This window comes from Myotis yumanensis, unplaced genomic scaffold (genome assembly GCF_028538775.1).
Source record: "Myotis yumanensis isolate MYYU_CA2020_CCGP unplaced genomic scaffold, mMyoYum1.0.hap1 SCAF_1, whole genome shotgun sequence".
In the NCBI taxonomy this organism is placed as follows: Eukaryota; Metazoa; Chordata; class Mammalia; order Chiroptera; family Vespertilionidae; genus Myotis; species Myotis yumanensis.
Window position 1 is genome coordinate 207,691,752 of NW_027223752.1, and position 20,797 is coordinate 207,712,548.

Here is a 20,797-nt window from a genome sequence, read left to right on the forward strand (position 1 = left end):
TTGGAAGGCCCCGATTGGTCCTGATCGTCAGCTAGGCCTAGGGACCCCACCCGTGCATGAATTTCATGCACCCAGCCTCTAGTAATGATGATATTTGCTAACACTTATTGAGCTGTTTTTTATTATTTTTGTTTTTAAAGAGCACCTATTATGTGTCAGGCCTGACCTAGTGTTTTACATGAATTGAATCCTCCATGTGGCTCAAGGAGTTTTGTGTTGCTAATATTTTATCCTCAGCTTATAGACGAGAAACCAAGGTGCAGAAAGGTAAAGTAACTGTCCAAGCTAGTAAGTGGTGATAGATTTCTAATCCAGGCCGTCTAGTAACAAACAAAATTTTCTGATCTCTGCTCCCAAATCGTATCAGACTCTTTTTTTTGGGGGGGGGGGGGGGCGGGGGGGGGTAGCAGGACACCAAAAAAGAAAAACAAGCATACCAAGTGACTTGATTAAGTTTATAAGATTTTCAGTATGGTGTAGTGTTTAAAACCCTGTGCTCTGGAGTTGGGAAAGCTGTGTTTTAAGTTCAGATCCACTACTGCTAATTCAGGTAAATTATGTAAATCTGCTTCAATGAATCATTTCCAGGAGTGGGGAACATCCGACCCTCGGGCCATATATGGCCCTGGAAATCATTTGGTCTGGCCCTGCCATGGCAACCCCAGGCGGGACTCAATATTCAATAAATCTAGGAGCTTTTTTTATAGCAACATAACTTTATATTGAGTGAATTATAATAAGCGAATGATGTTATAAATATCCAAATGGCCCTTGGCAGAAAAAAAGATGCCTCACCCCTGATAAATCCTCTGAGCTATCTCTCATCTGCAGTCTCCATCCTAGTACCTCTCTCACAGGATTTCTGATGGATTAAGTGAGAATAGCTTTACACAATGCCTGGCACAAAGCACACACTCGATACACACATGCATAAACAGAGAAACACAGGGATATAAATAGACCTGAAACTCCATCCAACTTATGGTACCCTGTCCAATCACATTTTGCCATTAAAGGAATATGGTGAGTGAGTTGCTGAATCAAAAGACCTGAGTAATAAGAGGGGACAAGAGTATAGGACAAAGATTCTTGATTCCAGTTTTGGCACAGGGGACTTCTTGCTTAATACCCTCACATAGTGCACGAGAAAGGGCTAAGCTTTAAGCAGCCTTCCCACACAGCCATTGGAAATGTTACGGCCTAATCCCAAAATGGCTCAAAATGTTCCATGATGGAGCAAGGAGATGAAAACAACCCACACAGGTGACTTCCTGCTCCATACCAAGGAGAGGAAGAGAAAAACCTTAAACTTTGTATAATCTAATAAATAGGGAGAGGGAATGAGCATTCAGTAATCATGACCATTGTCTAATTCATTAGGAAGAAAAGGCTAAAATCCAGACAAAAAAATATTTAGAAGTAGAAAATTTAGGAGTAGATCTCATTAATGATGCCTCAGACAAAGAAGACAGGTGTCAAAGGTGATATTGTCTCATAATCAACATGTTGATTACAAAATGCATAATCTTAAAGGAAGGTATTCCAAATAAAGCCTGGTGGTTTCAAGGATATTTTAGAAAGAAAATGTTAAAAATTTGGAAGAAGTAACAGAGAATAATTAATACAAGATGACTCCAAGGGTCTTTGTTCACCTTTGGAAATAATAAATAGGGGGGAAAATAAACCTGGTAGTGGGAATTCTGTTGGGTGTTGTTCAATTGCCATTCTGGCTTCTTCCCGGAGCCTAGAGAGGTTCATGCATCCATCCACTGGGTTTGGATTGTTAAAGGATCACAGCGAAACAGCATGAAGTAATTAATATGGCAGGAACTCATCAAGTTGTCTCTGGAAGGTCAGATGCATGACCCACAGAATACAATTAGAAGGTTGAACTGCCCTGTCAACTTTTACATTATTAGCTCTTTGTAGGGGTCAATACCCTTCAAGGACATGGGTCCACGAATGAAATTTCTAAGGAGCGGGCAGAATTGTTGAACCTTTTGCATTTGCTCTAATCATCTAAGGCAACAAATTTTAAAATCCCTTAAAAATATGAAAAATATTTTAAAACCAACATTCATGAATAGACTAAGGTGCATTCTCTCATCAGTAAAAATTGAAGCAAACATGTATATCCACTATATTGAAATTTTTAGGTCTATTCTAGTCAAATTAAAGTGTAACAAACAAAAGTTTCTGACCTTGTTCCCAAATCATATCAGACTTTGGGGGGAGGGGAGAGCTTCTTATCACATTTAACATTCTCAAGGGCAAAGGCCCTATGACCAATTGTGACAACTTCCATTCCTCATTAAGACCAGATTGTTCTAACTATAAATAGATATGCATCTCTCTCTCTCTCTCTCTCTCTCTCTATATATATATATATATATATATATACATACATATATATATACATACATATATATGTATATATATATGTATGTATATATATATATGAGTATGTTTATAGACAGCAATTATATACTAGATACTGTTTCAAGGATTTTAATTCACAAAATAATTCTAGGAGAGGTAGGTATTACCCTCATTTCATGGAGCAGGAAACAGAGGCTTCTATAGGTTAAGTTGCTCAAGGTGACCCAGCTAATGGCTGGACTCCAAAGCCTTTGCCTCTAATACCACATCAAGCTCTTATCCAAACACCGAATGGCCCTCTGTCTTTGATAAGAGGGGCTCTACCCATGTGACTGGGCACTAGGTTTACCATGATCTTTTTATATCCTAATTGGCATTGGGCACCCTTGAGGTATCTCTAAGTGCCCCAGGATACTTCCTCAGATATCCCCATCTCTCTTCCTTCTGGTTGGCCTTTTGCCTAAGCTGCTAAAAGAAACCAGACAAAACAACCACTAAACTGTGGGCCTCTCAATGCAATGGAAGCCTCCAGAGATTTTATGCCAATATCTTGAAACCCCCATGACCCTCTTTCTTAAACCTGTTTAATGTTGACTATGACCGACGTCCCAGTAGGAGTGGCTTTCCACTGTCTCTTCTTTGCCAATTATCCGAGGGCCTGTTTGATGTTCATATTCCTGAGATCTTTAGGTGCATCCAGTTCTGACTTATAAAACATAATGAGGGGTTTACAGCACTGATTTCTGCCATAGGCATAAAATTAGCCACCTAATTCCGTGTATGCAGAGGTTGTTTTTTTCTCTAATTACTTCTTCATTAAACTACCCATATCACAGCAGGAGGACATGCTGATGTTATTGTACCTCAGGAATTTAATGAGATGGTGAGCTGAGTATCTCTACTCTGCCCCTTCTCCCTGCACTGGGCCCAGCAGGACGCTCCCCTGGACTGCATCTACAGGCTGCCCTGCCCTCGGGTTGGATTTGGTCAATGGGCAGGAGGAGCATTGCGGCTGGAGTGTCTATTCCCATCTCCCTCTATGTGGGTTCACTGTGGGTTTCTGTGTCCCTCTAAGAAGCCACAGTTCCTGTCATGTGGTCCTCTTCACACAGCTGACTCTATTTCTTTACATCAGGAGTGAAGGCAGGGGCTGGTGCTAGCCCTGGGGTACTGCACTATCTCATGTGTGTCTCCCCAAACCCTGCCCCCATCTTTGTAAATGGTCCCTTTATTAAACTCTCCCAAATGCCCATGTGGAGTGGGCCATCTCTTCCTGTTTCCTATACTCTGATGACTACCGATGGGTATTCACATGACTGAAGGCTGTCCTCGAGTGAAGATGACGGCCTGCTGAATCGAAGGTCACTGCTGGAGACCCAGTCCTACCTGTGCACAGCACGGCCTGTGACTTCACCACAGCCACGCTCTCCCCTCATGTGGGAAGGAAACACTCCAGTAAATGCCTCCCGTTGTCATGCCGATGAAATGAGGCCTAAGTGTCTAAGAACGGAGGTCCATCTGGGGCTCATAAGCCACCTGAGCCCTCAGTACGACTCTGTTTAAAAACCAAAATGAAACAAACAGAAATGTAACCTTGACTCTGGAGAGGTGAATACAATCATCCCATCAAGTTTCTTGGACCAAAGCAGAATATACTGGAGATCATCCAGATTCTACATTTTTTTCCAACTGTTTCCTCGATCCCTTTGGGAGCATTTCACAATATTTATTATCCCTCTGTCTCAGGATGAGATTAAACCACTTCAACACCTGCAGTTCAGGCGGGACGCCAATCAAATCAAATGTATTTGCTTTTGATAAACAAAGCCCAGGCTGTTTTGGGCAGAACCCAGGCCTGGAGTGGGGTTTGCTCTGCTCAGGGTTTCAGGTCAAGCAAGCCTTCTGCCCTTTCCTGTGACCAGGAGAAGTCATAGAAAGAAGCAAAGCAGCAGGTTTGGTTTTGCTGGTTTTCTTTTCTTTTTCATTTTTTCTTTTTTTTTTTTTTTTACATTTAGGAAGAAAAGGTTACAAGGCTGGAAAGAAGGAAAAGTTAGCTTAAAAGTCAGGGAAACTGCACTCCTCACAGTCTTGTGCATGACTTACGGCAGGCCACTTTGCAGCCATGTGCCTTCATTTCCTCTTCTGGAGAATGGGTGACTGACTGACCCTACCAGGGGCTTGTGCACACAGGACAGTGAGAATTGGATGTGGTCCATCCTGCTGGCCCAGAGCACAGAGACCGAGAGGCCTGACTCCGTCAGGCTGCCTGGGTTTGAGTGCAGGACTCGCCCTGTGGAAAGTCTGCCCTTTGCATCAATTTTTTTTAAACCTTTCAGGGTATGGGATGACGCTCCAACCACCTGAGCCACCCGGCCAGGGCCAATTTCTTAGTCTGAACGTTGGGATGATAGAGTTGTTACGCAGATTAAATGAGTATATATGTGTAAAATGTTTAGAACGATGCCTGGAACAGAAAGTGCTAAGTATTAGCTACAATTACTATGCCAAGGGGAGGGAGGTGGGAGGGGGTGGGCACCCTTTACCTTACAGGGATTCCTGTTTCCACTCAGGTGTAAGAGCTGTGGAAACCCAGCCTTGCATAAGGGTCCCTCTAAGTTCAGCACAATATGCAGTTGCTTGTGGGGCCCCTTGAACAACTCAGTCACAGGACAGTTTTGTGAGAGGGAGACTGTACACTCTCGTTTTTCCCCCTCTTTATCTGAAACCAGCGGTTTGCAGTATGTGATAATGCCGCCAGCCTTTCCGAACGTTTCCACTCACAAGAACCAGAAACTCCCATGAAGAAAAGTCATTTCTTTCCGTTGCACTGGAGTCTCTCTAAAACAGCTTTGCTGGGAGATTAATTATAGAAGCCACGGTATTTCCTGAAAATGGTAAAACATTTTAAAGGAATACTGAGACACTACTTGATAAATGGCTTGACTCTTTATTGCCTAACAACCCAAAAGAAAAATGCGTGTTTGAAACAGAACAGGATGTAATGGAAATCTAAGTAGATGGACTGTAAAATTGATTTTATTAACTATTTACAGTGGCTATGTAAATTGTATTCATCTGTGCTTGGGAAGGTTCCCTGTCAGGGTTTCTGGGCCTTTCCTGGTGCTGATCGCGTTGATTTGTGGTGTAAAGGTGAGTGGCTTCAATGTGAGGGTTGTTAGCTAGGTCTCCAGATAAGCCTACTGCGGGGACTATGTCCTTCAGGGAGACCTTCCTCCATTGAAGAAAGGAGAGGGCCAAGAAAAATGAGTGCCTTTGCAACCGGGTGAATGTCACGTCCCCGATGTTCCCGGCATTTTGACTCTATTGTAATAGAGTCAGAGGAGCAACTGGATAGCAGGGTCATCTTTTAGGACATGGATATTCAATTGACTCTAATGGACTTGCTGATCTAAATATAACCTCTCTTTTGTCCCATTTGTGCAAAGTCCATCCCAGAGGAAAACATTCCATATATTTGAAATTAATTTCACTTTTACTTTTTAAAAGAGTAATTTAATCTTGGCTCAAAATATACAATCACTTTTCCATCTTGTGTGGGGTTTGCAAGCAGTTTGTGAATTATGGAGACTCCTGGCCTCTCCACTCTTGGTCTGACCCATCCACTGAACACTAGGAGAGCCCTTGGGGCTCTGCTGTGGGGTCAGGGCTGTGTTGCCCTATAAGCAAACTAGTTGCGTACAAAATAAAGACACCCAAAAAGAATCTTTTCAAAAACGATTTGAAAAAGTACTTCAAAAGAGGCAATAAGACTGTCATCACAGTGGGAAAAATATCAGAAGATTGTTCTGCTTCTTTACACTTAATTATGGGTTAGTACTGTTTTTATTCGTAATTATAGACAAAGGTGGCAGCACCATAATCTTCTTAGTGCTTAGGTTCTCTAAAATCTTAATCCAATTCTGATAGGACTCTGGGCTTAGGTGTTCATGAAGGGCCTCCCGTGTGCCAGTGGCGACTGCTGCTTCTATGCTGTGAGCTCTCCATGTGACCCGGGACCATGAGTCTTACTGCCCTTCTATCTTCAATACCTAGCACAACACTGGTCACAGAGCAAGTACAGAATAGAGACCTTAATAATGATAGTCACTGGTTGTGCCATTAGCCAATGCAGTGACTGTTGCTATCAAGGCAGCTCAGCTGGAATAATGAAGCCAGTGAACGTCAAGGTGCTCTATCCGTCTCCCCCACAGCCAGTGGAGGAGAGAGATGTGTTTGAAGCAATTAGTGTATGCCTGACACTGTGCTGGGTGTTGTACCTATGGTAACTCTCTTTTTAATCCGCATATCAAACCCTGAAGTTGGTATTAGCTCCATTTTACTCATAAGGAGCCTGAAGCTCAGAGGCTAAACAACTTGACAAAAGCCATTCTACAATAAATGATATAGTGGAGCATCAGGCCAAGGTCAGCCTGACCCCCAAACTAGTGCTCTTTTCATTACACATGTTGCCAGACTGTGTAAAGTCCCATAGACAGATCGCTGGGAAACAAAAACTAAGATAGATGCATGCCCTGAAAATAGCTCCACAAGTCACTATCTATCAAGTCATACTCAGCATTAAGAGAAAGTCAAGAACCTATGTGCAAGATTGCAAGTCGAAGTGATGTAGAAGGGATTCCCTGAAAGTCTGAATAAATCTTAGAAAACCCTTAGGACCGAGGCCCTTCCTTGGAGTTTTGAGACAAAGTGGCTATGGGCTAGAGCACATAGCTCCAGGGCTGCTGGATGGGGTCTTGATTTTCTTCTACCTTCTCTGAGCTGTGAAGATGGGGTGGGGGTGGAGAAGTAGTCAGCACCTAAGGAATGGTGCAGTGGTGCTGGGGAAGGAAAGAGAAAAAGAAGCAAATCCTTTCTCCTCCTCTTTTCTCTACCTTAAACACTGGTTCAGTTCAAGACTATTTTGAGGAAATCCTGGAATTTCCACAGTTAATCAAATTGTGGCAACACCCAGGGAAGCTGAAAGCAAACTCCACAGGTCATGGCCAGTAAGGAAGCTGGGAGGTGAAGTAGTCTCACCTTTTGGCCCGTGGGACATCTGTATTTCTAGGTGACATGAAACTAATCAAGCCTTCTTCCTAACAGAAAAAAAAAAAATCTGACCTGGAGAGGGAAGGTATTTAGCTGCATAAATGAAGAACTTTCTTAAGTGGAGGGCAGAGGCATGGTATCCTATGGATTCTTTTGAAACAGGAGCCATAATTACCTGCTGGATTGGTGTGAGGCAGGACTAAAGTGCAAAGAGGTAGATAGACAGACTTTCAAAGTCCTTCCAGCTAGAAATTTCTATGATTCTTCAGATAATCCCCCATTCCAGCTTATTCTATTTTAGTCTAGTTTTTCATTGGCTCCATTTATGATAGAAAAGAGCAAGTTATTCCCCAGTTGCACAAGGCCAAGTCCAGGTCGTATAGAATAATGAAATGGGAAAGCTCACAGACCCCAATGTGAGACAGGGAAAGAAGAAATTCATAGACCTCTGGTCATAAAATGAAATGGGAAAACATGCATTTCACTTCCTCCCTGGCACAAGGAGAGATAAGAGGATGGGTGATCATAGGCAATACTCCCATGTCTGGTTTGCCTGCCTACCTTGCTCTTTATTTTCTGTGATACTTGGATACAAACTGAATTGTAAAATAGAACATCAAAGTTAATAGTGTGAATTGAGCATTGGGCATGATAAGTCATGAAAAGGAGATGGTTTATGAGTGCACGGAAAAGAAATTGAAGGACTTAAGTATAAAGTAATAACGAGTTGTGTCAACTAAGAGACATAGGGAAGAAAGGAGAATGAGATTTGAAAAATAGGTAATCCATGCAGCAGAGAGCTAATTATCTTGACATCTCATCTTCCAGGAGGCTAACATTAGTTCACTAGCTGAAAGTCACCTAGGAGTGGGTTGCAGAGATATTTTTAAACATGTCATTTTCATAATCCAGCCATGTCCAGTATGATAGTCAAACCTTTAAGGACTATTAGAGCAAAATATGAAATACTCTGTGCTTTCGACACTGGGAGGTTATTAGCAATAATAAGCCCTTTACCATCATTCAAATGAGCTCCTGAAACTTGCTGCTAGGACTTTGAGGGACTGCAGTACCTCTATGTGAATCTCCCAGTACTTTATCTTGTGTCCCTATTTTTGTTGGATTGGATTTAATGGTTTTGGAAAATAGTCTGGGCAGTGGGGTTGAGGGATATTGGAGGAATAAAAATAAATGCGTAGGTAAGATTCTAGTTTCAAAACTGCCTCTGATTGGCTTTGTTATCTCGGTCATTTAGATAAATTAATAGGGTGACATTGTTTCAGGCACTTTACATAAATTAGCTCCTTAAACTCTGCCACAACCCTATGAAATAGGTTGTCCGCATTCGTCCTGTTTTACAGATGAGGAACTGAGGATCAGAGAGGCTAAGTAACTTGCCCAAGGCTCCACAGGAAGTAAACCAGAGAGGTCATATTTGTACCCAGCTTTTCCTTCCTGCAGAGTCCATGCTCTCATGTTCAACCCATAAAGCTTGTGCTCATCTATAAGAGTCCCTGTTCTCTAATTACAATGACCTTTCTTCTTTCTTAGGCCTTCTCTGAGGGTCCTACTAGGTTTTTTCTAATCCCTACCATGTATGGAGTGCCATAAAATTGACCAACATGTTCCCGTATATCATCTTGTTGAGTCTTCCCAACAAGCTTGAGGGGTGGATGCTGGTCCCTCCATTTCATATTTACTGTGCACTGTTATGTGCCAGACCCTGATACTTTATTCAATCTTTACATACTTTATTCAATCAATCTTCAGAACAACTCTGTAAGTAAGTATCATGGTATACATTGGGGAAGTCAAGTCTAAGAGAAGTACTTTGTCTAAAATTAAAGAGCTAGGAGGTGGAAGAGCAGGGATTATCTGCTCCATAGCTTGAGCTCATGGCACCTGGATGGGAAGTATGACTCTCCCAAGGTCATTCAGCCCGTGAAAAGCAATGTTAGAAGTTGAACTTGAGCCCTTTGTTCTTTCCTCCATAATCCAGAAAACTCCTATTTTGGGATCTGCTTCTACTTCTGTTATTTGGGCACATAGTCTACTGGAAAGATATTTTTAAAGAAATTCAAATGTAGATAAATTAAGGAATATATTCTACTTCATTTTAAAATAGTATATGGCTATTATCAACTTGTTTTTTTTCTGATAACAAACCAGGTTTGTATTTGTAAGTCAGAATCATTAGCAAAAATATTTCCCATGTCTGACTGGAGTTGATACCTGCTGTAGCCTTATTCAGTTTTTGACATGTTTATTACTATGATAATAAAAGTCAAGAAATGCAGTAGCGTGGAATGCAGGCACGCCAAAATTAACTTCTAACGTGGTCAGCTAAAAGAAACCAACCCCCAGGCCAGTACAGTCATTAAGTGTAGATATTGCCTAAGAAAGTAGGCTTTGAAACTTTAATGCCATTGGATGTCCCCAGATTTTTCTGACTCAGTCTTGCTCCTCCAACATTCTTATGAGGAAAGAACCATTGAAGTCTTTTGATGACATAAAATTGGTAAGTGAATAATAGTTCTATCAAACTGTAAGTGGTATGTGATTCTATTCAAGGGATATTGCGGCCTACATTTTGAAATTTCACCCTAAATGGGGATATCTGGCTAATGTTAAGCAATGTTGATTTTTTTTAAAGACTGAAATTTAAGGTAACCAGAAAAAAAAAATGCTTGGTGTAAAAAGTTATCTGTCCTTAGAATAAATGTATAGGCAAAGAAAATCAGAGTGAAACAAAAACATAGTGTTTGGGCACAGATCGAAGAATTTAAAAATCAGATGAACGCTATGGGATAATGACAGGCCAGGTTTTTGAACAGCAATTTACTTCCCTGTCACTAGATGGGGCTCACTAGTTGAGGTTATTTCCCTTCCAGATTCACATTTTGTGTCAGAATTCAACTGGGATTTGGGTTCAGCATTTTAAAAAGATAAATTATTCGAAGGTATTCAATGGGCATCCTAATAAGATTGACTTTCTTTGTTGACAACAATACTCCTATTGAGCAAAGCTAGCTTTATCCCAATTTAACATGAAATAGGTCACTATTGGAAAAGACAGCTTTATTGTGTTTGTATTTGGGATTAACGGATAAAATAAATAGTGCTTTTCTTCCTGCAGGGGTTGATGAGCCAGCTTTATTCTAAATGACTGAAGACTTCTGTTCTTTTCAACAAACACAGTCCTCCAATTAGGAGCTGCAAATAAGATTATATGCCCTGAATACGTCTGAAAGGTTCCTTTTATAATTAGAAAGTTTGTATGTGGGAAGTGGAAGCAGCATTAAGTGCTCGCTGTGGCTTTAGTGACATGAAGATTTCTCAAACCCTTACTGGAGTGCTCTAAACTGATAAATAAAAATTATCAAAAACAGTAAGTGTATTCCCTTTCTTTCTTTTTCATGAAAGGCTTCACATTTAAGCTGTAAAAACAAGTCAGTGGGTTTTTATCATCATCATCATCATCATCATCATCATCATCATTATAGTATTGGGCATAGTTTGGAAATCGTGTCATTTAAGCACAGAGATTGTTAGAATACACATGAAAATAATTTCCATTAAGGGATGAAGTTAAAATGGCCTTGTCAATATAGGGCATTCTGTATTTTTATTTTAAACACTCACGATTGTCACTCTATTACCACCGTGACATGATATTTGTTAAATACTGTTGAATGTGACACATTAAGCTTCCCAGCCTGTGGACACACAGTAGTCATTGTACCCATCTAACCTTCCAAAGCAACCAGATTTCAGTATGCAAATGGTATTTCCTGGATGGATAAATACCCTCCACACTATGCATGCGAGGACCCAGTCAGATGAGGCCCTCACAGGACACCATGCAGCCACGTGAAGCCGCCTGAGGAGGGGGGGGGGGGGGGGGGGGGGGAGTAGGAAGGGGTGACTGGTACAGCTTCCTTTGATCTAAGGCAGTGGTTCTCAACCTGTGGGTCGCGACCCCTTTGGCAGTTGAACGACCCTTTCACAGGAGTCACCTAAGACCATCCTGTATATCAGATATTTACATTATGATTCATAACAGTAGCAACATTACAGTTATGAAATAGCAACGAAAATAATTTTATGGTTGGGTCACAACATGAGGAACTATATTTAAAGGGCCAGAAGGTTGAGAATCACTGATCTAAGAGGAAGAAGGGAGAACGCAAGGGAGAGAAAGATATGAGTGGAAAACAGCCCTCCCAGTCTTTAGCGCAGCTTCTTACCACAAATACCAGTATATTTTGGATGCTTTACAATATTCCCGGCACTGTCCTGAACATGGGTGGGCAGCAGTAGATAGGATGAAGATCCTGGCCCTTAGGAACTGACATCTAGCCTCTTCTCAACTGTGTAACCCTGTTGTATCATTCTTTGTCACACGTCTCTCTCTAAAATCCTATCTAATAAAGAGGGAATATCCAAATTGACCGTCACACCATCACAAAGATGGTGGCGCCCATAGTCACAAGATGGCGGCACCCAGTCCTCTCAGCCGCCTTAGGTCCCACAGTCCTTTCAGCCCAGCTGGCGGGGGGGGGGGGGGGGGGACAGTAGGTGCACAGTGTGGCTGGACCCGCCCTCAGTCCCCCAGCTGCCCAGGGCTGGCCCAAGGTGCAGGCAAGCCTTGGATGGCGGCTGCCCAGTCAACGCCTGTGGCACAGGCAAGCCTCAGATGTCAGCTGCCCAGGGCAGCCTGAGACTCAGGTAACCAGGGCCAGCAGAGGCTTGCGCCACCGGCAGTGGCAGCAGCAGAGATGTGATGGGGGCATCATCTTCCTGTGATCGCCGGTCACCTCCTGCCCCTGAGGGCTCCTGGACTGTGAGAGGGAGCAGGCTGGGCTGAAGGACACCCCCTTCAGTGCATGAATTTTCATACACCGGGCCTCTAGTAGGTATAATAATACCCACCCCCTCAGGTCTAGTAGACTGGAAACAATATAGCTAGAGGCCCAGCAAAGTCATGGACACCTAGGAGGCACGCAATAAATAGTTCATGAATGAATAACTATACCTACTGATTCAGGGACTAACTCTCTATACCTGGCTTCCTAAATTTTAAACTTACTTAACAAAATTAAATTGCAGATACCACCTTCTGACATTTTTAAATTTTTATTTTGTACACACACACACACACACACACACACACATACACACACCATACCCCACACCTTTTAGAATCACTGAATATCTCAGAAGTAAAATAGTTTTTATTGAGCTTTACCTTTTCTAGCCTAAATTATTAAAAAAATATTATTCAGAAATAAAATCTTATAACAATATTGAATGTGCTCTTTCAAACTATTCTTTTTCTACTTTAGCCCTATCCAATCCAGAAATTTAGACACACCCCTCTCTCTAGGAGTCACCATGCCAAATGGGCAAAAAGTGTGGTTAGCTGCTGGCCTGTTTGAAAGAACTTTCATGCCCAGATGGAACCACTGGCTGTATGTCATAGCAAGGTATAATTTATAGCAAGGTATAATTTAGACCAGTGGTTCCCCTGGCTGCACATAAAGCCTTTTTAAGGTGCTTTATAAAACACTTAATTCCTATGATATCTTGGCTTTGACACCAAAAGCACAGGTAACAAAAGCATAATAATAAGTGAGACTACGTGAAACTAAAATTCTTCCATACAGAAAAGGATATGATCAACAAAATAAAAAGAAGCCTATAGGATATAGGAAATTATTTGCAAATTATATATCTGATTAGAGGTTAATTTCCAAAATATTTTAAAAACTCCTACAACTTCATAGCAAAAACCCAAGTAATTCACAAAGAACTTAAATAGACATTCCTCTAAAAAGGACATATAGCTGGTAAATGGTCAACAGGTACATGAAAAGGTGCTCTACATCACTAATCATCAGAAAAATGCAAATCAAAACCACAATGAGATATCACCTCACAATGGCCGTCCAAAAAAGCAAAAAGAAAAACCAGAAAATAACAAGTATTGGTGATGATGTACAGAAATTCAAACCTTGTGCACTGTTGGTGCACAGGGGAATGTAAAATGGTGCAGCCATTGTGGAAAACAGTATGAATATCCCTCAAAAAATAAAATTATATGATCCAACTATCCCACATCTGGGTATTTATCCAAAAGAAATCAGTATCTTAAAGAAATATTTGCACTCCAGTGTTGACTGTAGCATTGTTCACAAAGGCTAAAATGGAAACAAATTTTCATTAATGAATGAATGGATACAGAAAGTATGGTATACATGTTTCCTACAATGGAATATCCCTCAGCCTTAGAAAAGGAAATCTTGTCTTATGCTGCAACATAAATAAAAATTGAGGACATTATGCTAAGTAAACTAAGCTAGTCACAGGGCAAATACTGCATGATTCCACTTACCAGTACATGAGGTATCTAAAGAAGTACTTATACTTGATCTTAGCCAAAAGGCCGAGTAGTAATGGGAAGAAGGTATGCTTATAGAAGGTGAAAGTAGAGTGGTAGTTCCAGAGATTAGGGAAGTGGGGGGGTGGGGAGGGGAGAAATGGGATCTGCTGTCCGATGAGTATAGTTTCAATCATGCAAGATGAAAACATTCTAGAGATCAGCGGTACAACACTGTGCATATAGATCTCAATTCTAAACTGTACACTTAAAAGTCTAAGAGGGTAGATTTCACCCTGTGTTTTTTATCAAACACACAAAAACTAACACAAACAAACAAAAATAAAAACAATGCCCACCCCTATTCTAACCAATTAAATCAGAATCCCTGAGGGATGGAGGTGGACATTTTGTTGTTGTTTCTGATAATGTTGTTTTTTCCTCTTTCAGCTGTACACCTTAGAGTGCTACATGCTACAGGAATCCTATATAATCCTATATAATAAAAGCCTAATATGCTAAGTGTCCAGTTATCCAGTTGTCTGTTCAACCAACCAAAACATAATATGCTAAGGCCACTCAACCACTCACTATGATGTGCACTGACCACCAGGGACAGACGCTCCGACTGGTAGGTTAGCTTGCTGCTGGGGTCCAGCCGATAGGGATTGAGCAAGATGGGCCGGACATGCCCTGGAGCCTTCCCACGGTTCCTCCCCAGCTGGCCAACCTCCCATATCCCTCCCCGGCCCTGATTGTGCACTGGTGGAGTCCCCCAGCCTGGCCTGTGCTGTCTTGCAATCGGTGCTGAGGGACCCCCCGCCCCCAAGTGCTCAAATTTCATACACCACGCCTCTAGTATCTCTATAAAGCTCCATTATCTTATTTTTTTCAAGTCTTCATCCCATCGCCCATATTTGTTCCGTAATAACTATAATACTTAGTAATGCCTATTTTGATCAGTGGCACCATCATCCTTTAAGTTACCTGACCAGGAAATTTGGGTGTCATCTTAAACTCAGCCTCTCACATCCAGTCTATTAAAGACTTAATTCTGCAACTTAAAGATCTATCCACACACATTTCTCACCCCGCCCCTCTCCTTCAATATTACATCTTTAGAATAGTTTTTGTCTTTTCTAAAATTAAAATCTAACTATGTTGCTCTCATCTTTGGAAAATTTCAACAAACAGCCATAGCCTTCAAAATAAAGTATAAACCAAAGCAATAGGCTCCTTTATCCTACTCTACCCACTAAAATAGAAGGTTAAATTAAAAGTGATGAGCTTTACATAGTATATTTTATATATCTATAATTAACATTTCTTTCTGAGTACTAATCAAATTGGGGATTGTGTTTAGAGTGGGCCTTGTTATTCTAAACATTGCAATAGACTGGATGCGGACTGGGATATGTGATGCCCAACTCTCCATGACCTCACCCTGGCCTGCTGCACCAGCCTCATCTTCATATCCAAACAATGCTCCATCGTTTCCAGCCTACTCTCAGTTCCTCAAGTGTGCCTTCTCTCTGTGGCCTGTGAGCATTTGCACAAGTTGTCCACACCCTGGGGAACACCGTCCGTGTCCCTGCCCTCCTCCATCTGACTAACTCCTCTTCAGACTCAGGATCAGCTCACATATCACATTAGCTTAGGGATGGGGAGAAGACGGTCAGGGCAAAAGACAATATCACAAGTGTGGCAGGTGGTACCTAAGGCTCCCAAAGCTGGTATTTGAAGCCAACCTGGCAACTTTAACCGAGTTTATAAGGACCCACTCATACCCTCATCTTCATAGGTTACTCTAAAAGGAATGCTCTAGAAGAAATGGCTCAAAGCCATGGAATTTTAATTACAATTTAGAATTACAAATGTGAGTAAGCCAAAGTTTGCAAAATGTGCAAAACTGAGAAATTACTATGGCTTTTGCAGCGATGCCAGGAGCGGTTGTGAGTAGGTCTACACAAACATGCACCCGAGTTATATAAATACAGAAAGCTTTTCTCTCCCATCCCCAACCACCAACACCAAGGCCAATATGCTCTTTTGCCTTCTCCCTACTAAAATGGAAAGGGGAGGGGTCAAGTGAGAAGATAAGCTTTATCTAGTATATTTTATATCCTTATAATTAATATTTCTTTCTGCGTACTAATCAAATTGGGATTTTGAGTAGGCCTTGCTATTTGAAATGTTGCAATTGATTTGGATATGGCTATTGATTTTCTTTTGAGACTATTATCTATTTGACAACCAGGGAAAATGATCTTTAGATCTGACCTGCCAGATTTTTTGATCGTAAGAAACAATGAACATCCATTAAAGGGTCCATATATATTAATGAGCAAGAGGGTGTTGAACTGAATACTCTATAATTATATTCCACAATTGCTTCTACATTTAAAACAAATTCTAATACTATTTGCATGCATCATTGAAAACCAATTATTTATACATGTTGCAATTTTGACTCATAAAAAAGAAACTCTTGTTTTATACTTTTTTGAGGAAGGATAAATGCAATGAATAGAATATAATGAGTTCTCTGAAATTATCAGTTACCAAAAATATTTCTTTTTCATCCAAGAAGGCCTGTTAAATAAGGGTGTTTGCATTATTTCATTTGTTTACTTGCTTGTAGTTATTCTTATTAAAATTTACAAGTCCAATGATTTGACTGTGACATCAAAATTATGTCCAAATAATTAGAGAAACATTTGCCCATTAGTAATTAAAATTTCTGGGCTGAAAAGAATGTGAAAGATTATATAAGAGATAATAAATAACATTGTCTTCCATTGAGTAACTGTCCCCTTAGTTCTTTGGAAACGGAATGGTATAAACTCTTCTTCATTTTTACTCAAGTAGGACTTGGAGGTGAGTTGTAGTTAGTGAACACCACGTACATGCCAGACACCATCCCAGGAACTGAGAACACAATGACAATGTTTAAAAAACCCTCCCTCAAGAAACTTCCATTTCAGAGGGCTTCAGTTTAACATATCACATACTAGTCGAGAAAGTTATATGCTACCCAATCTGCTCTCCATCGACACGGAAGCCAAGGCACTCTGGGCTCCTGCTCTCAATGTAGGAAGGACCATGAATATTTCAGAGGCTACAACGATGTCCAGACTCGTAAAGTTCTGGAACTTAAACTGAGAAGATCAAATTTGCTGACTTAACAGATGGATGAAGCCAAGCTTGCTCACTTCTCTCCCTTCACACCTGGGAGACCTCGGGGTGCGGAGGGGTGACGTGCACTGGCTCTGGAGTTAAGCTGTAAGTAGTCTCCGCTGTTTATTAGCTTCTGACTTTAAAGAGGAAGTAACGAACACTTGTCTTCACCCTGTGGGACTGTTATGAAGACTAAGTGAATTAATGCTTCTAACAGGGCTAGGCCCGTGAAAGGGCTTCATAAATGCTAGTTATTACTGTCAGAATCTCATCCACTTCTCTTTCAATCCAAAGCCCCGATGTCTTTAGAATTCTGCTCTAAACCCATGGCCAATAGGTCATTTTAAGATTAACTTGAGACATTTCCTGGGGCTGACTCCACAAGGAGAGGAAGTAGGGGACATAATTGTCCTTCCTCTCAGCCATCAGGGCAGAAAGTACCTCATTAGTGCCTCTTTTTTTTTTTTTTCATGCTGCAGGCTTTGGGAGCTTTGAAGAATTCCAGCTGAAAATGCAGATTCCCCTAGGAGAGCCTCTTCCAGGCTCCAGGAAACAGAGGTGGCAAGTGTGTGGCTCTGTGCTGAGGGGAAGCGAGCGCTTCACAGCTGCATCTGTAAACACTGCATTTGGAAGGAAGAAATTCCTGGCCCGGTGCCGCCTTTATCCCTGATGCCCTGAGAACTGTTGTAGGGCCTTCCCTAGAGCTACATCTGTGAAAGGCAGAACTGGCAGGAACAATTCTCAATGCACAAGTGTCTGGGATGCCAGGCAGATGAAGAGCTCGGGGAGCCGAGAGGAGCCAAGCATCCCGCCTCCACTGACAGGAACTTCAAGGAAGCACCGAGCGAAGCCTAAGGCTTAGACGGGCCACACCTACCTTTCCACTCTGTCTTAGGTGATTAAGGTGAGGAGAGTGCAGCGCATTGAAAGGAGTACAGAACCAGGTGGTACGCCCTTTCCACTCCCAAGGCCCTAAGTCGTGCTGCTGTGGTGGGTAAGTTGCTATCCACCAGAGAAGAGAGGAAATGGAGAAGGCGATGTTCTGGTTAGGCCAGCGCGGTCTAATAGAAATACAGTGTGAGGCACAAGTGTGATCATGCGATTTTAAACTTTCTAGTAATCACATTTAAGAAAAGGCAAAAGGAAGAGGAGACATTAATTTTAATAAAGTATTTTATTTAGCCCACTAAATATATCCCAGACATCATTTCAACGAGTAAATAAAATAAAAATAATTATTAGTAAGACATTTACATGCTTTTTTTTTTTTCCATACTAAGCCTTTGAAGTCCAGCGTGTATTTTGTACCTTTCGTGCATTGCAATTCAGACTGGCTACACTGCAAGCGCTCCATCGCCACATGTACCTGATGGCTACCATTTTGGACAGAGCAGGACTGGACCCTTCTTTGAAAACAAGATATAGTAGAACACGGCCAGATTGCCAGGCCATGAAACACCTTCCATCTGAGCGATTGGGACCATCTGAGGTCCATCTTTATAAGTTATAGGCTTTTCAGCCCCAAACCACACACTGTCCCTTGCTCTCTTTTCCGGAGCAAGAGGCTGCAGCCATTCTATCCCAAACCCCTGTTCCTCTGCATCCCTGATGAAGTATCTTTTTGGTTGACTTCTTTTCATTTCCCAAATCCCCAAGGAGTTCAGTGTTAAGACTCCTCTGGGTATTCACAGCTACTTTTAATTAGCATCTCTAATTCTTCCTGACAAAAGGTCAGGCTGGGTAAGCGTCAAGAGCTAAGAAGAAAAAAAAAATCCCAGATCAATTCTTGGGCAATGCAGCAAATGCAGAGAATGAATTACTTCATTCATCCCTTGCTCTGGGAAGCAGCAGGGAGTGGATGAGGCCTTCACCCAGCCTCCCATGATTCCCTTCCCTTCCAAATGTTCCTATTAGTCCTTGGGAATCCACAATCCATGGTCAAACTTCCCTCTGCCACCCTCCTAGTTACAGAACCGTCCCTCTGAGGCTGTTTCCTAAGAACTTCTCATTCTCCTATACACACCTCAGGAGACTCTATGGTCTCAGCCCAAAGGCCTCTACCTTCAGGAAAACGTTTATGCACAACTAGAACAGTTGTACATAAGATAGAGCATGTTCTTTTAGCTCCCTGGAGTTTTCTCTCATGCACGGTACTTCTATTTTTTAACTACACTATTATGGATCTGGGTGACTGCATGATTAATATCTATCACCTAAATATATTTCTGCAGATATGTTTCATGTCTGCAGAAATGGATCTTTTTGCCCATTTTAATGAAGAAAATTACAGTGTTAGATCCTCCAACAACCCTTTGGGATCATTAAGAATTTTATATTGCCCACAGCTTAGAAAACCTCAGTCTCCAGCCCTCAATCAAATCTTCATGCACCGTTTTTGCTTCTCCTTGTTTTGACACACAGAGATAGTTCATCTCTGGCTCCTGTTTACAAAACCTTCCTGGAGGTGTCCCGCCCAGTCTGCATAGCCCCTGCACCATGTCCTTTGCTCCTCACCCAGTGCCCAGGCCTCTCACCACTACGCCTGCCTCTGTCTCTTCATTAGAATGTTCCCTCTGTCCTATGGATAAACCAGGAATCTCTGTGTTTCCGTTGCTATCTCCTTCCTTCAGGGAAGAAAGCCATACCCTGAAGTCATTATCTTTTATTGTGAACAACAACCACAAAAATCACATGAAAATGCTAAAGGGAAAACATTTCCAAATCAAAAAAACAGGCCATAAAGAAGCTTGATGCCAAGGCAACTTCAAGCTCAAACGTACTTCATAAGTCAGCCCAGGGTTCATTTTCTACTCTCTCTGCCCGTAGCTATGACTTGCTTCAAGATCCTGCCAAACAAATAAAGAATTTAGAAAGCTTCGTGCAGGCTTCCTATTTTCCACAGATGACAATAAACGAAATGTCCTCCAGAGACACTTTGGTGGATGGAATAGTATTGCGAGAGAGTGATTCAGCCTACTGCCAGGAAGGGGCTCTTGTTTGGACTTAGAGCCTGACACAGTGGCTTTAGATGGTCCCTGTGGCTTCAACGAGCACCATGAGTCACTGAAAATAATTCTCTCAGCAGCTTAAGGGGTCTCTGATTGCATGCAGACCCATGTCTGTGAGTGCCAATACCACGGAGGATAAAACCTTTTCTTTTCTAGGCTGGGACACGTGCTAGAGTGAGCCATGATGAGCAGGACCTGGTCTTGGAGAGAAGAGCTGAAAATTCTTCTTTGTGTTTGCAGAGAGACAAAAAACAAAACAAAAACAACAACAACAACAAAAAGAACAACAACAAATAAAACCTGCACAAAACTGTCGATGACAGCAGTCTTATAGAGCATTTTTACATCAGTCCTCTGAAACAGACAGCTTCAGAACATTTTGGCCATAGCACAGATGGGGAGACTGAATCTAAAACCTGCTGGTAGCAAAGTCAGAACTTCAAATCATATTCCCCTATTTCATCCTCTATTCTTCTCTCTCAATTTTATTTCTCAATTTAAGGCCACACTTTATTATCTTAGAATGACTATTTGTAGAGGACTGATTATACAAACACAAAGTACTATTTTTTATTACATTTTGCAAGTGACTTGAAAATTATCTTAAACTACTAATAGGCTTCAGAAAGTTTGCTGAAAGGTGTAGCAATCATGTGTATTTCCGCAGAGAAGAATACTGTTTTCACAAGTATAGAGACAATGGCATAGAACAGGAAAACATAATTACTTGTAAACAGGGAATCTTTTATTGACTAGAGATTTTTTTGAGCAAGTTGCCCTAGAAAGTAAGCATCAAAGGAGAGAA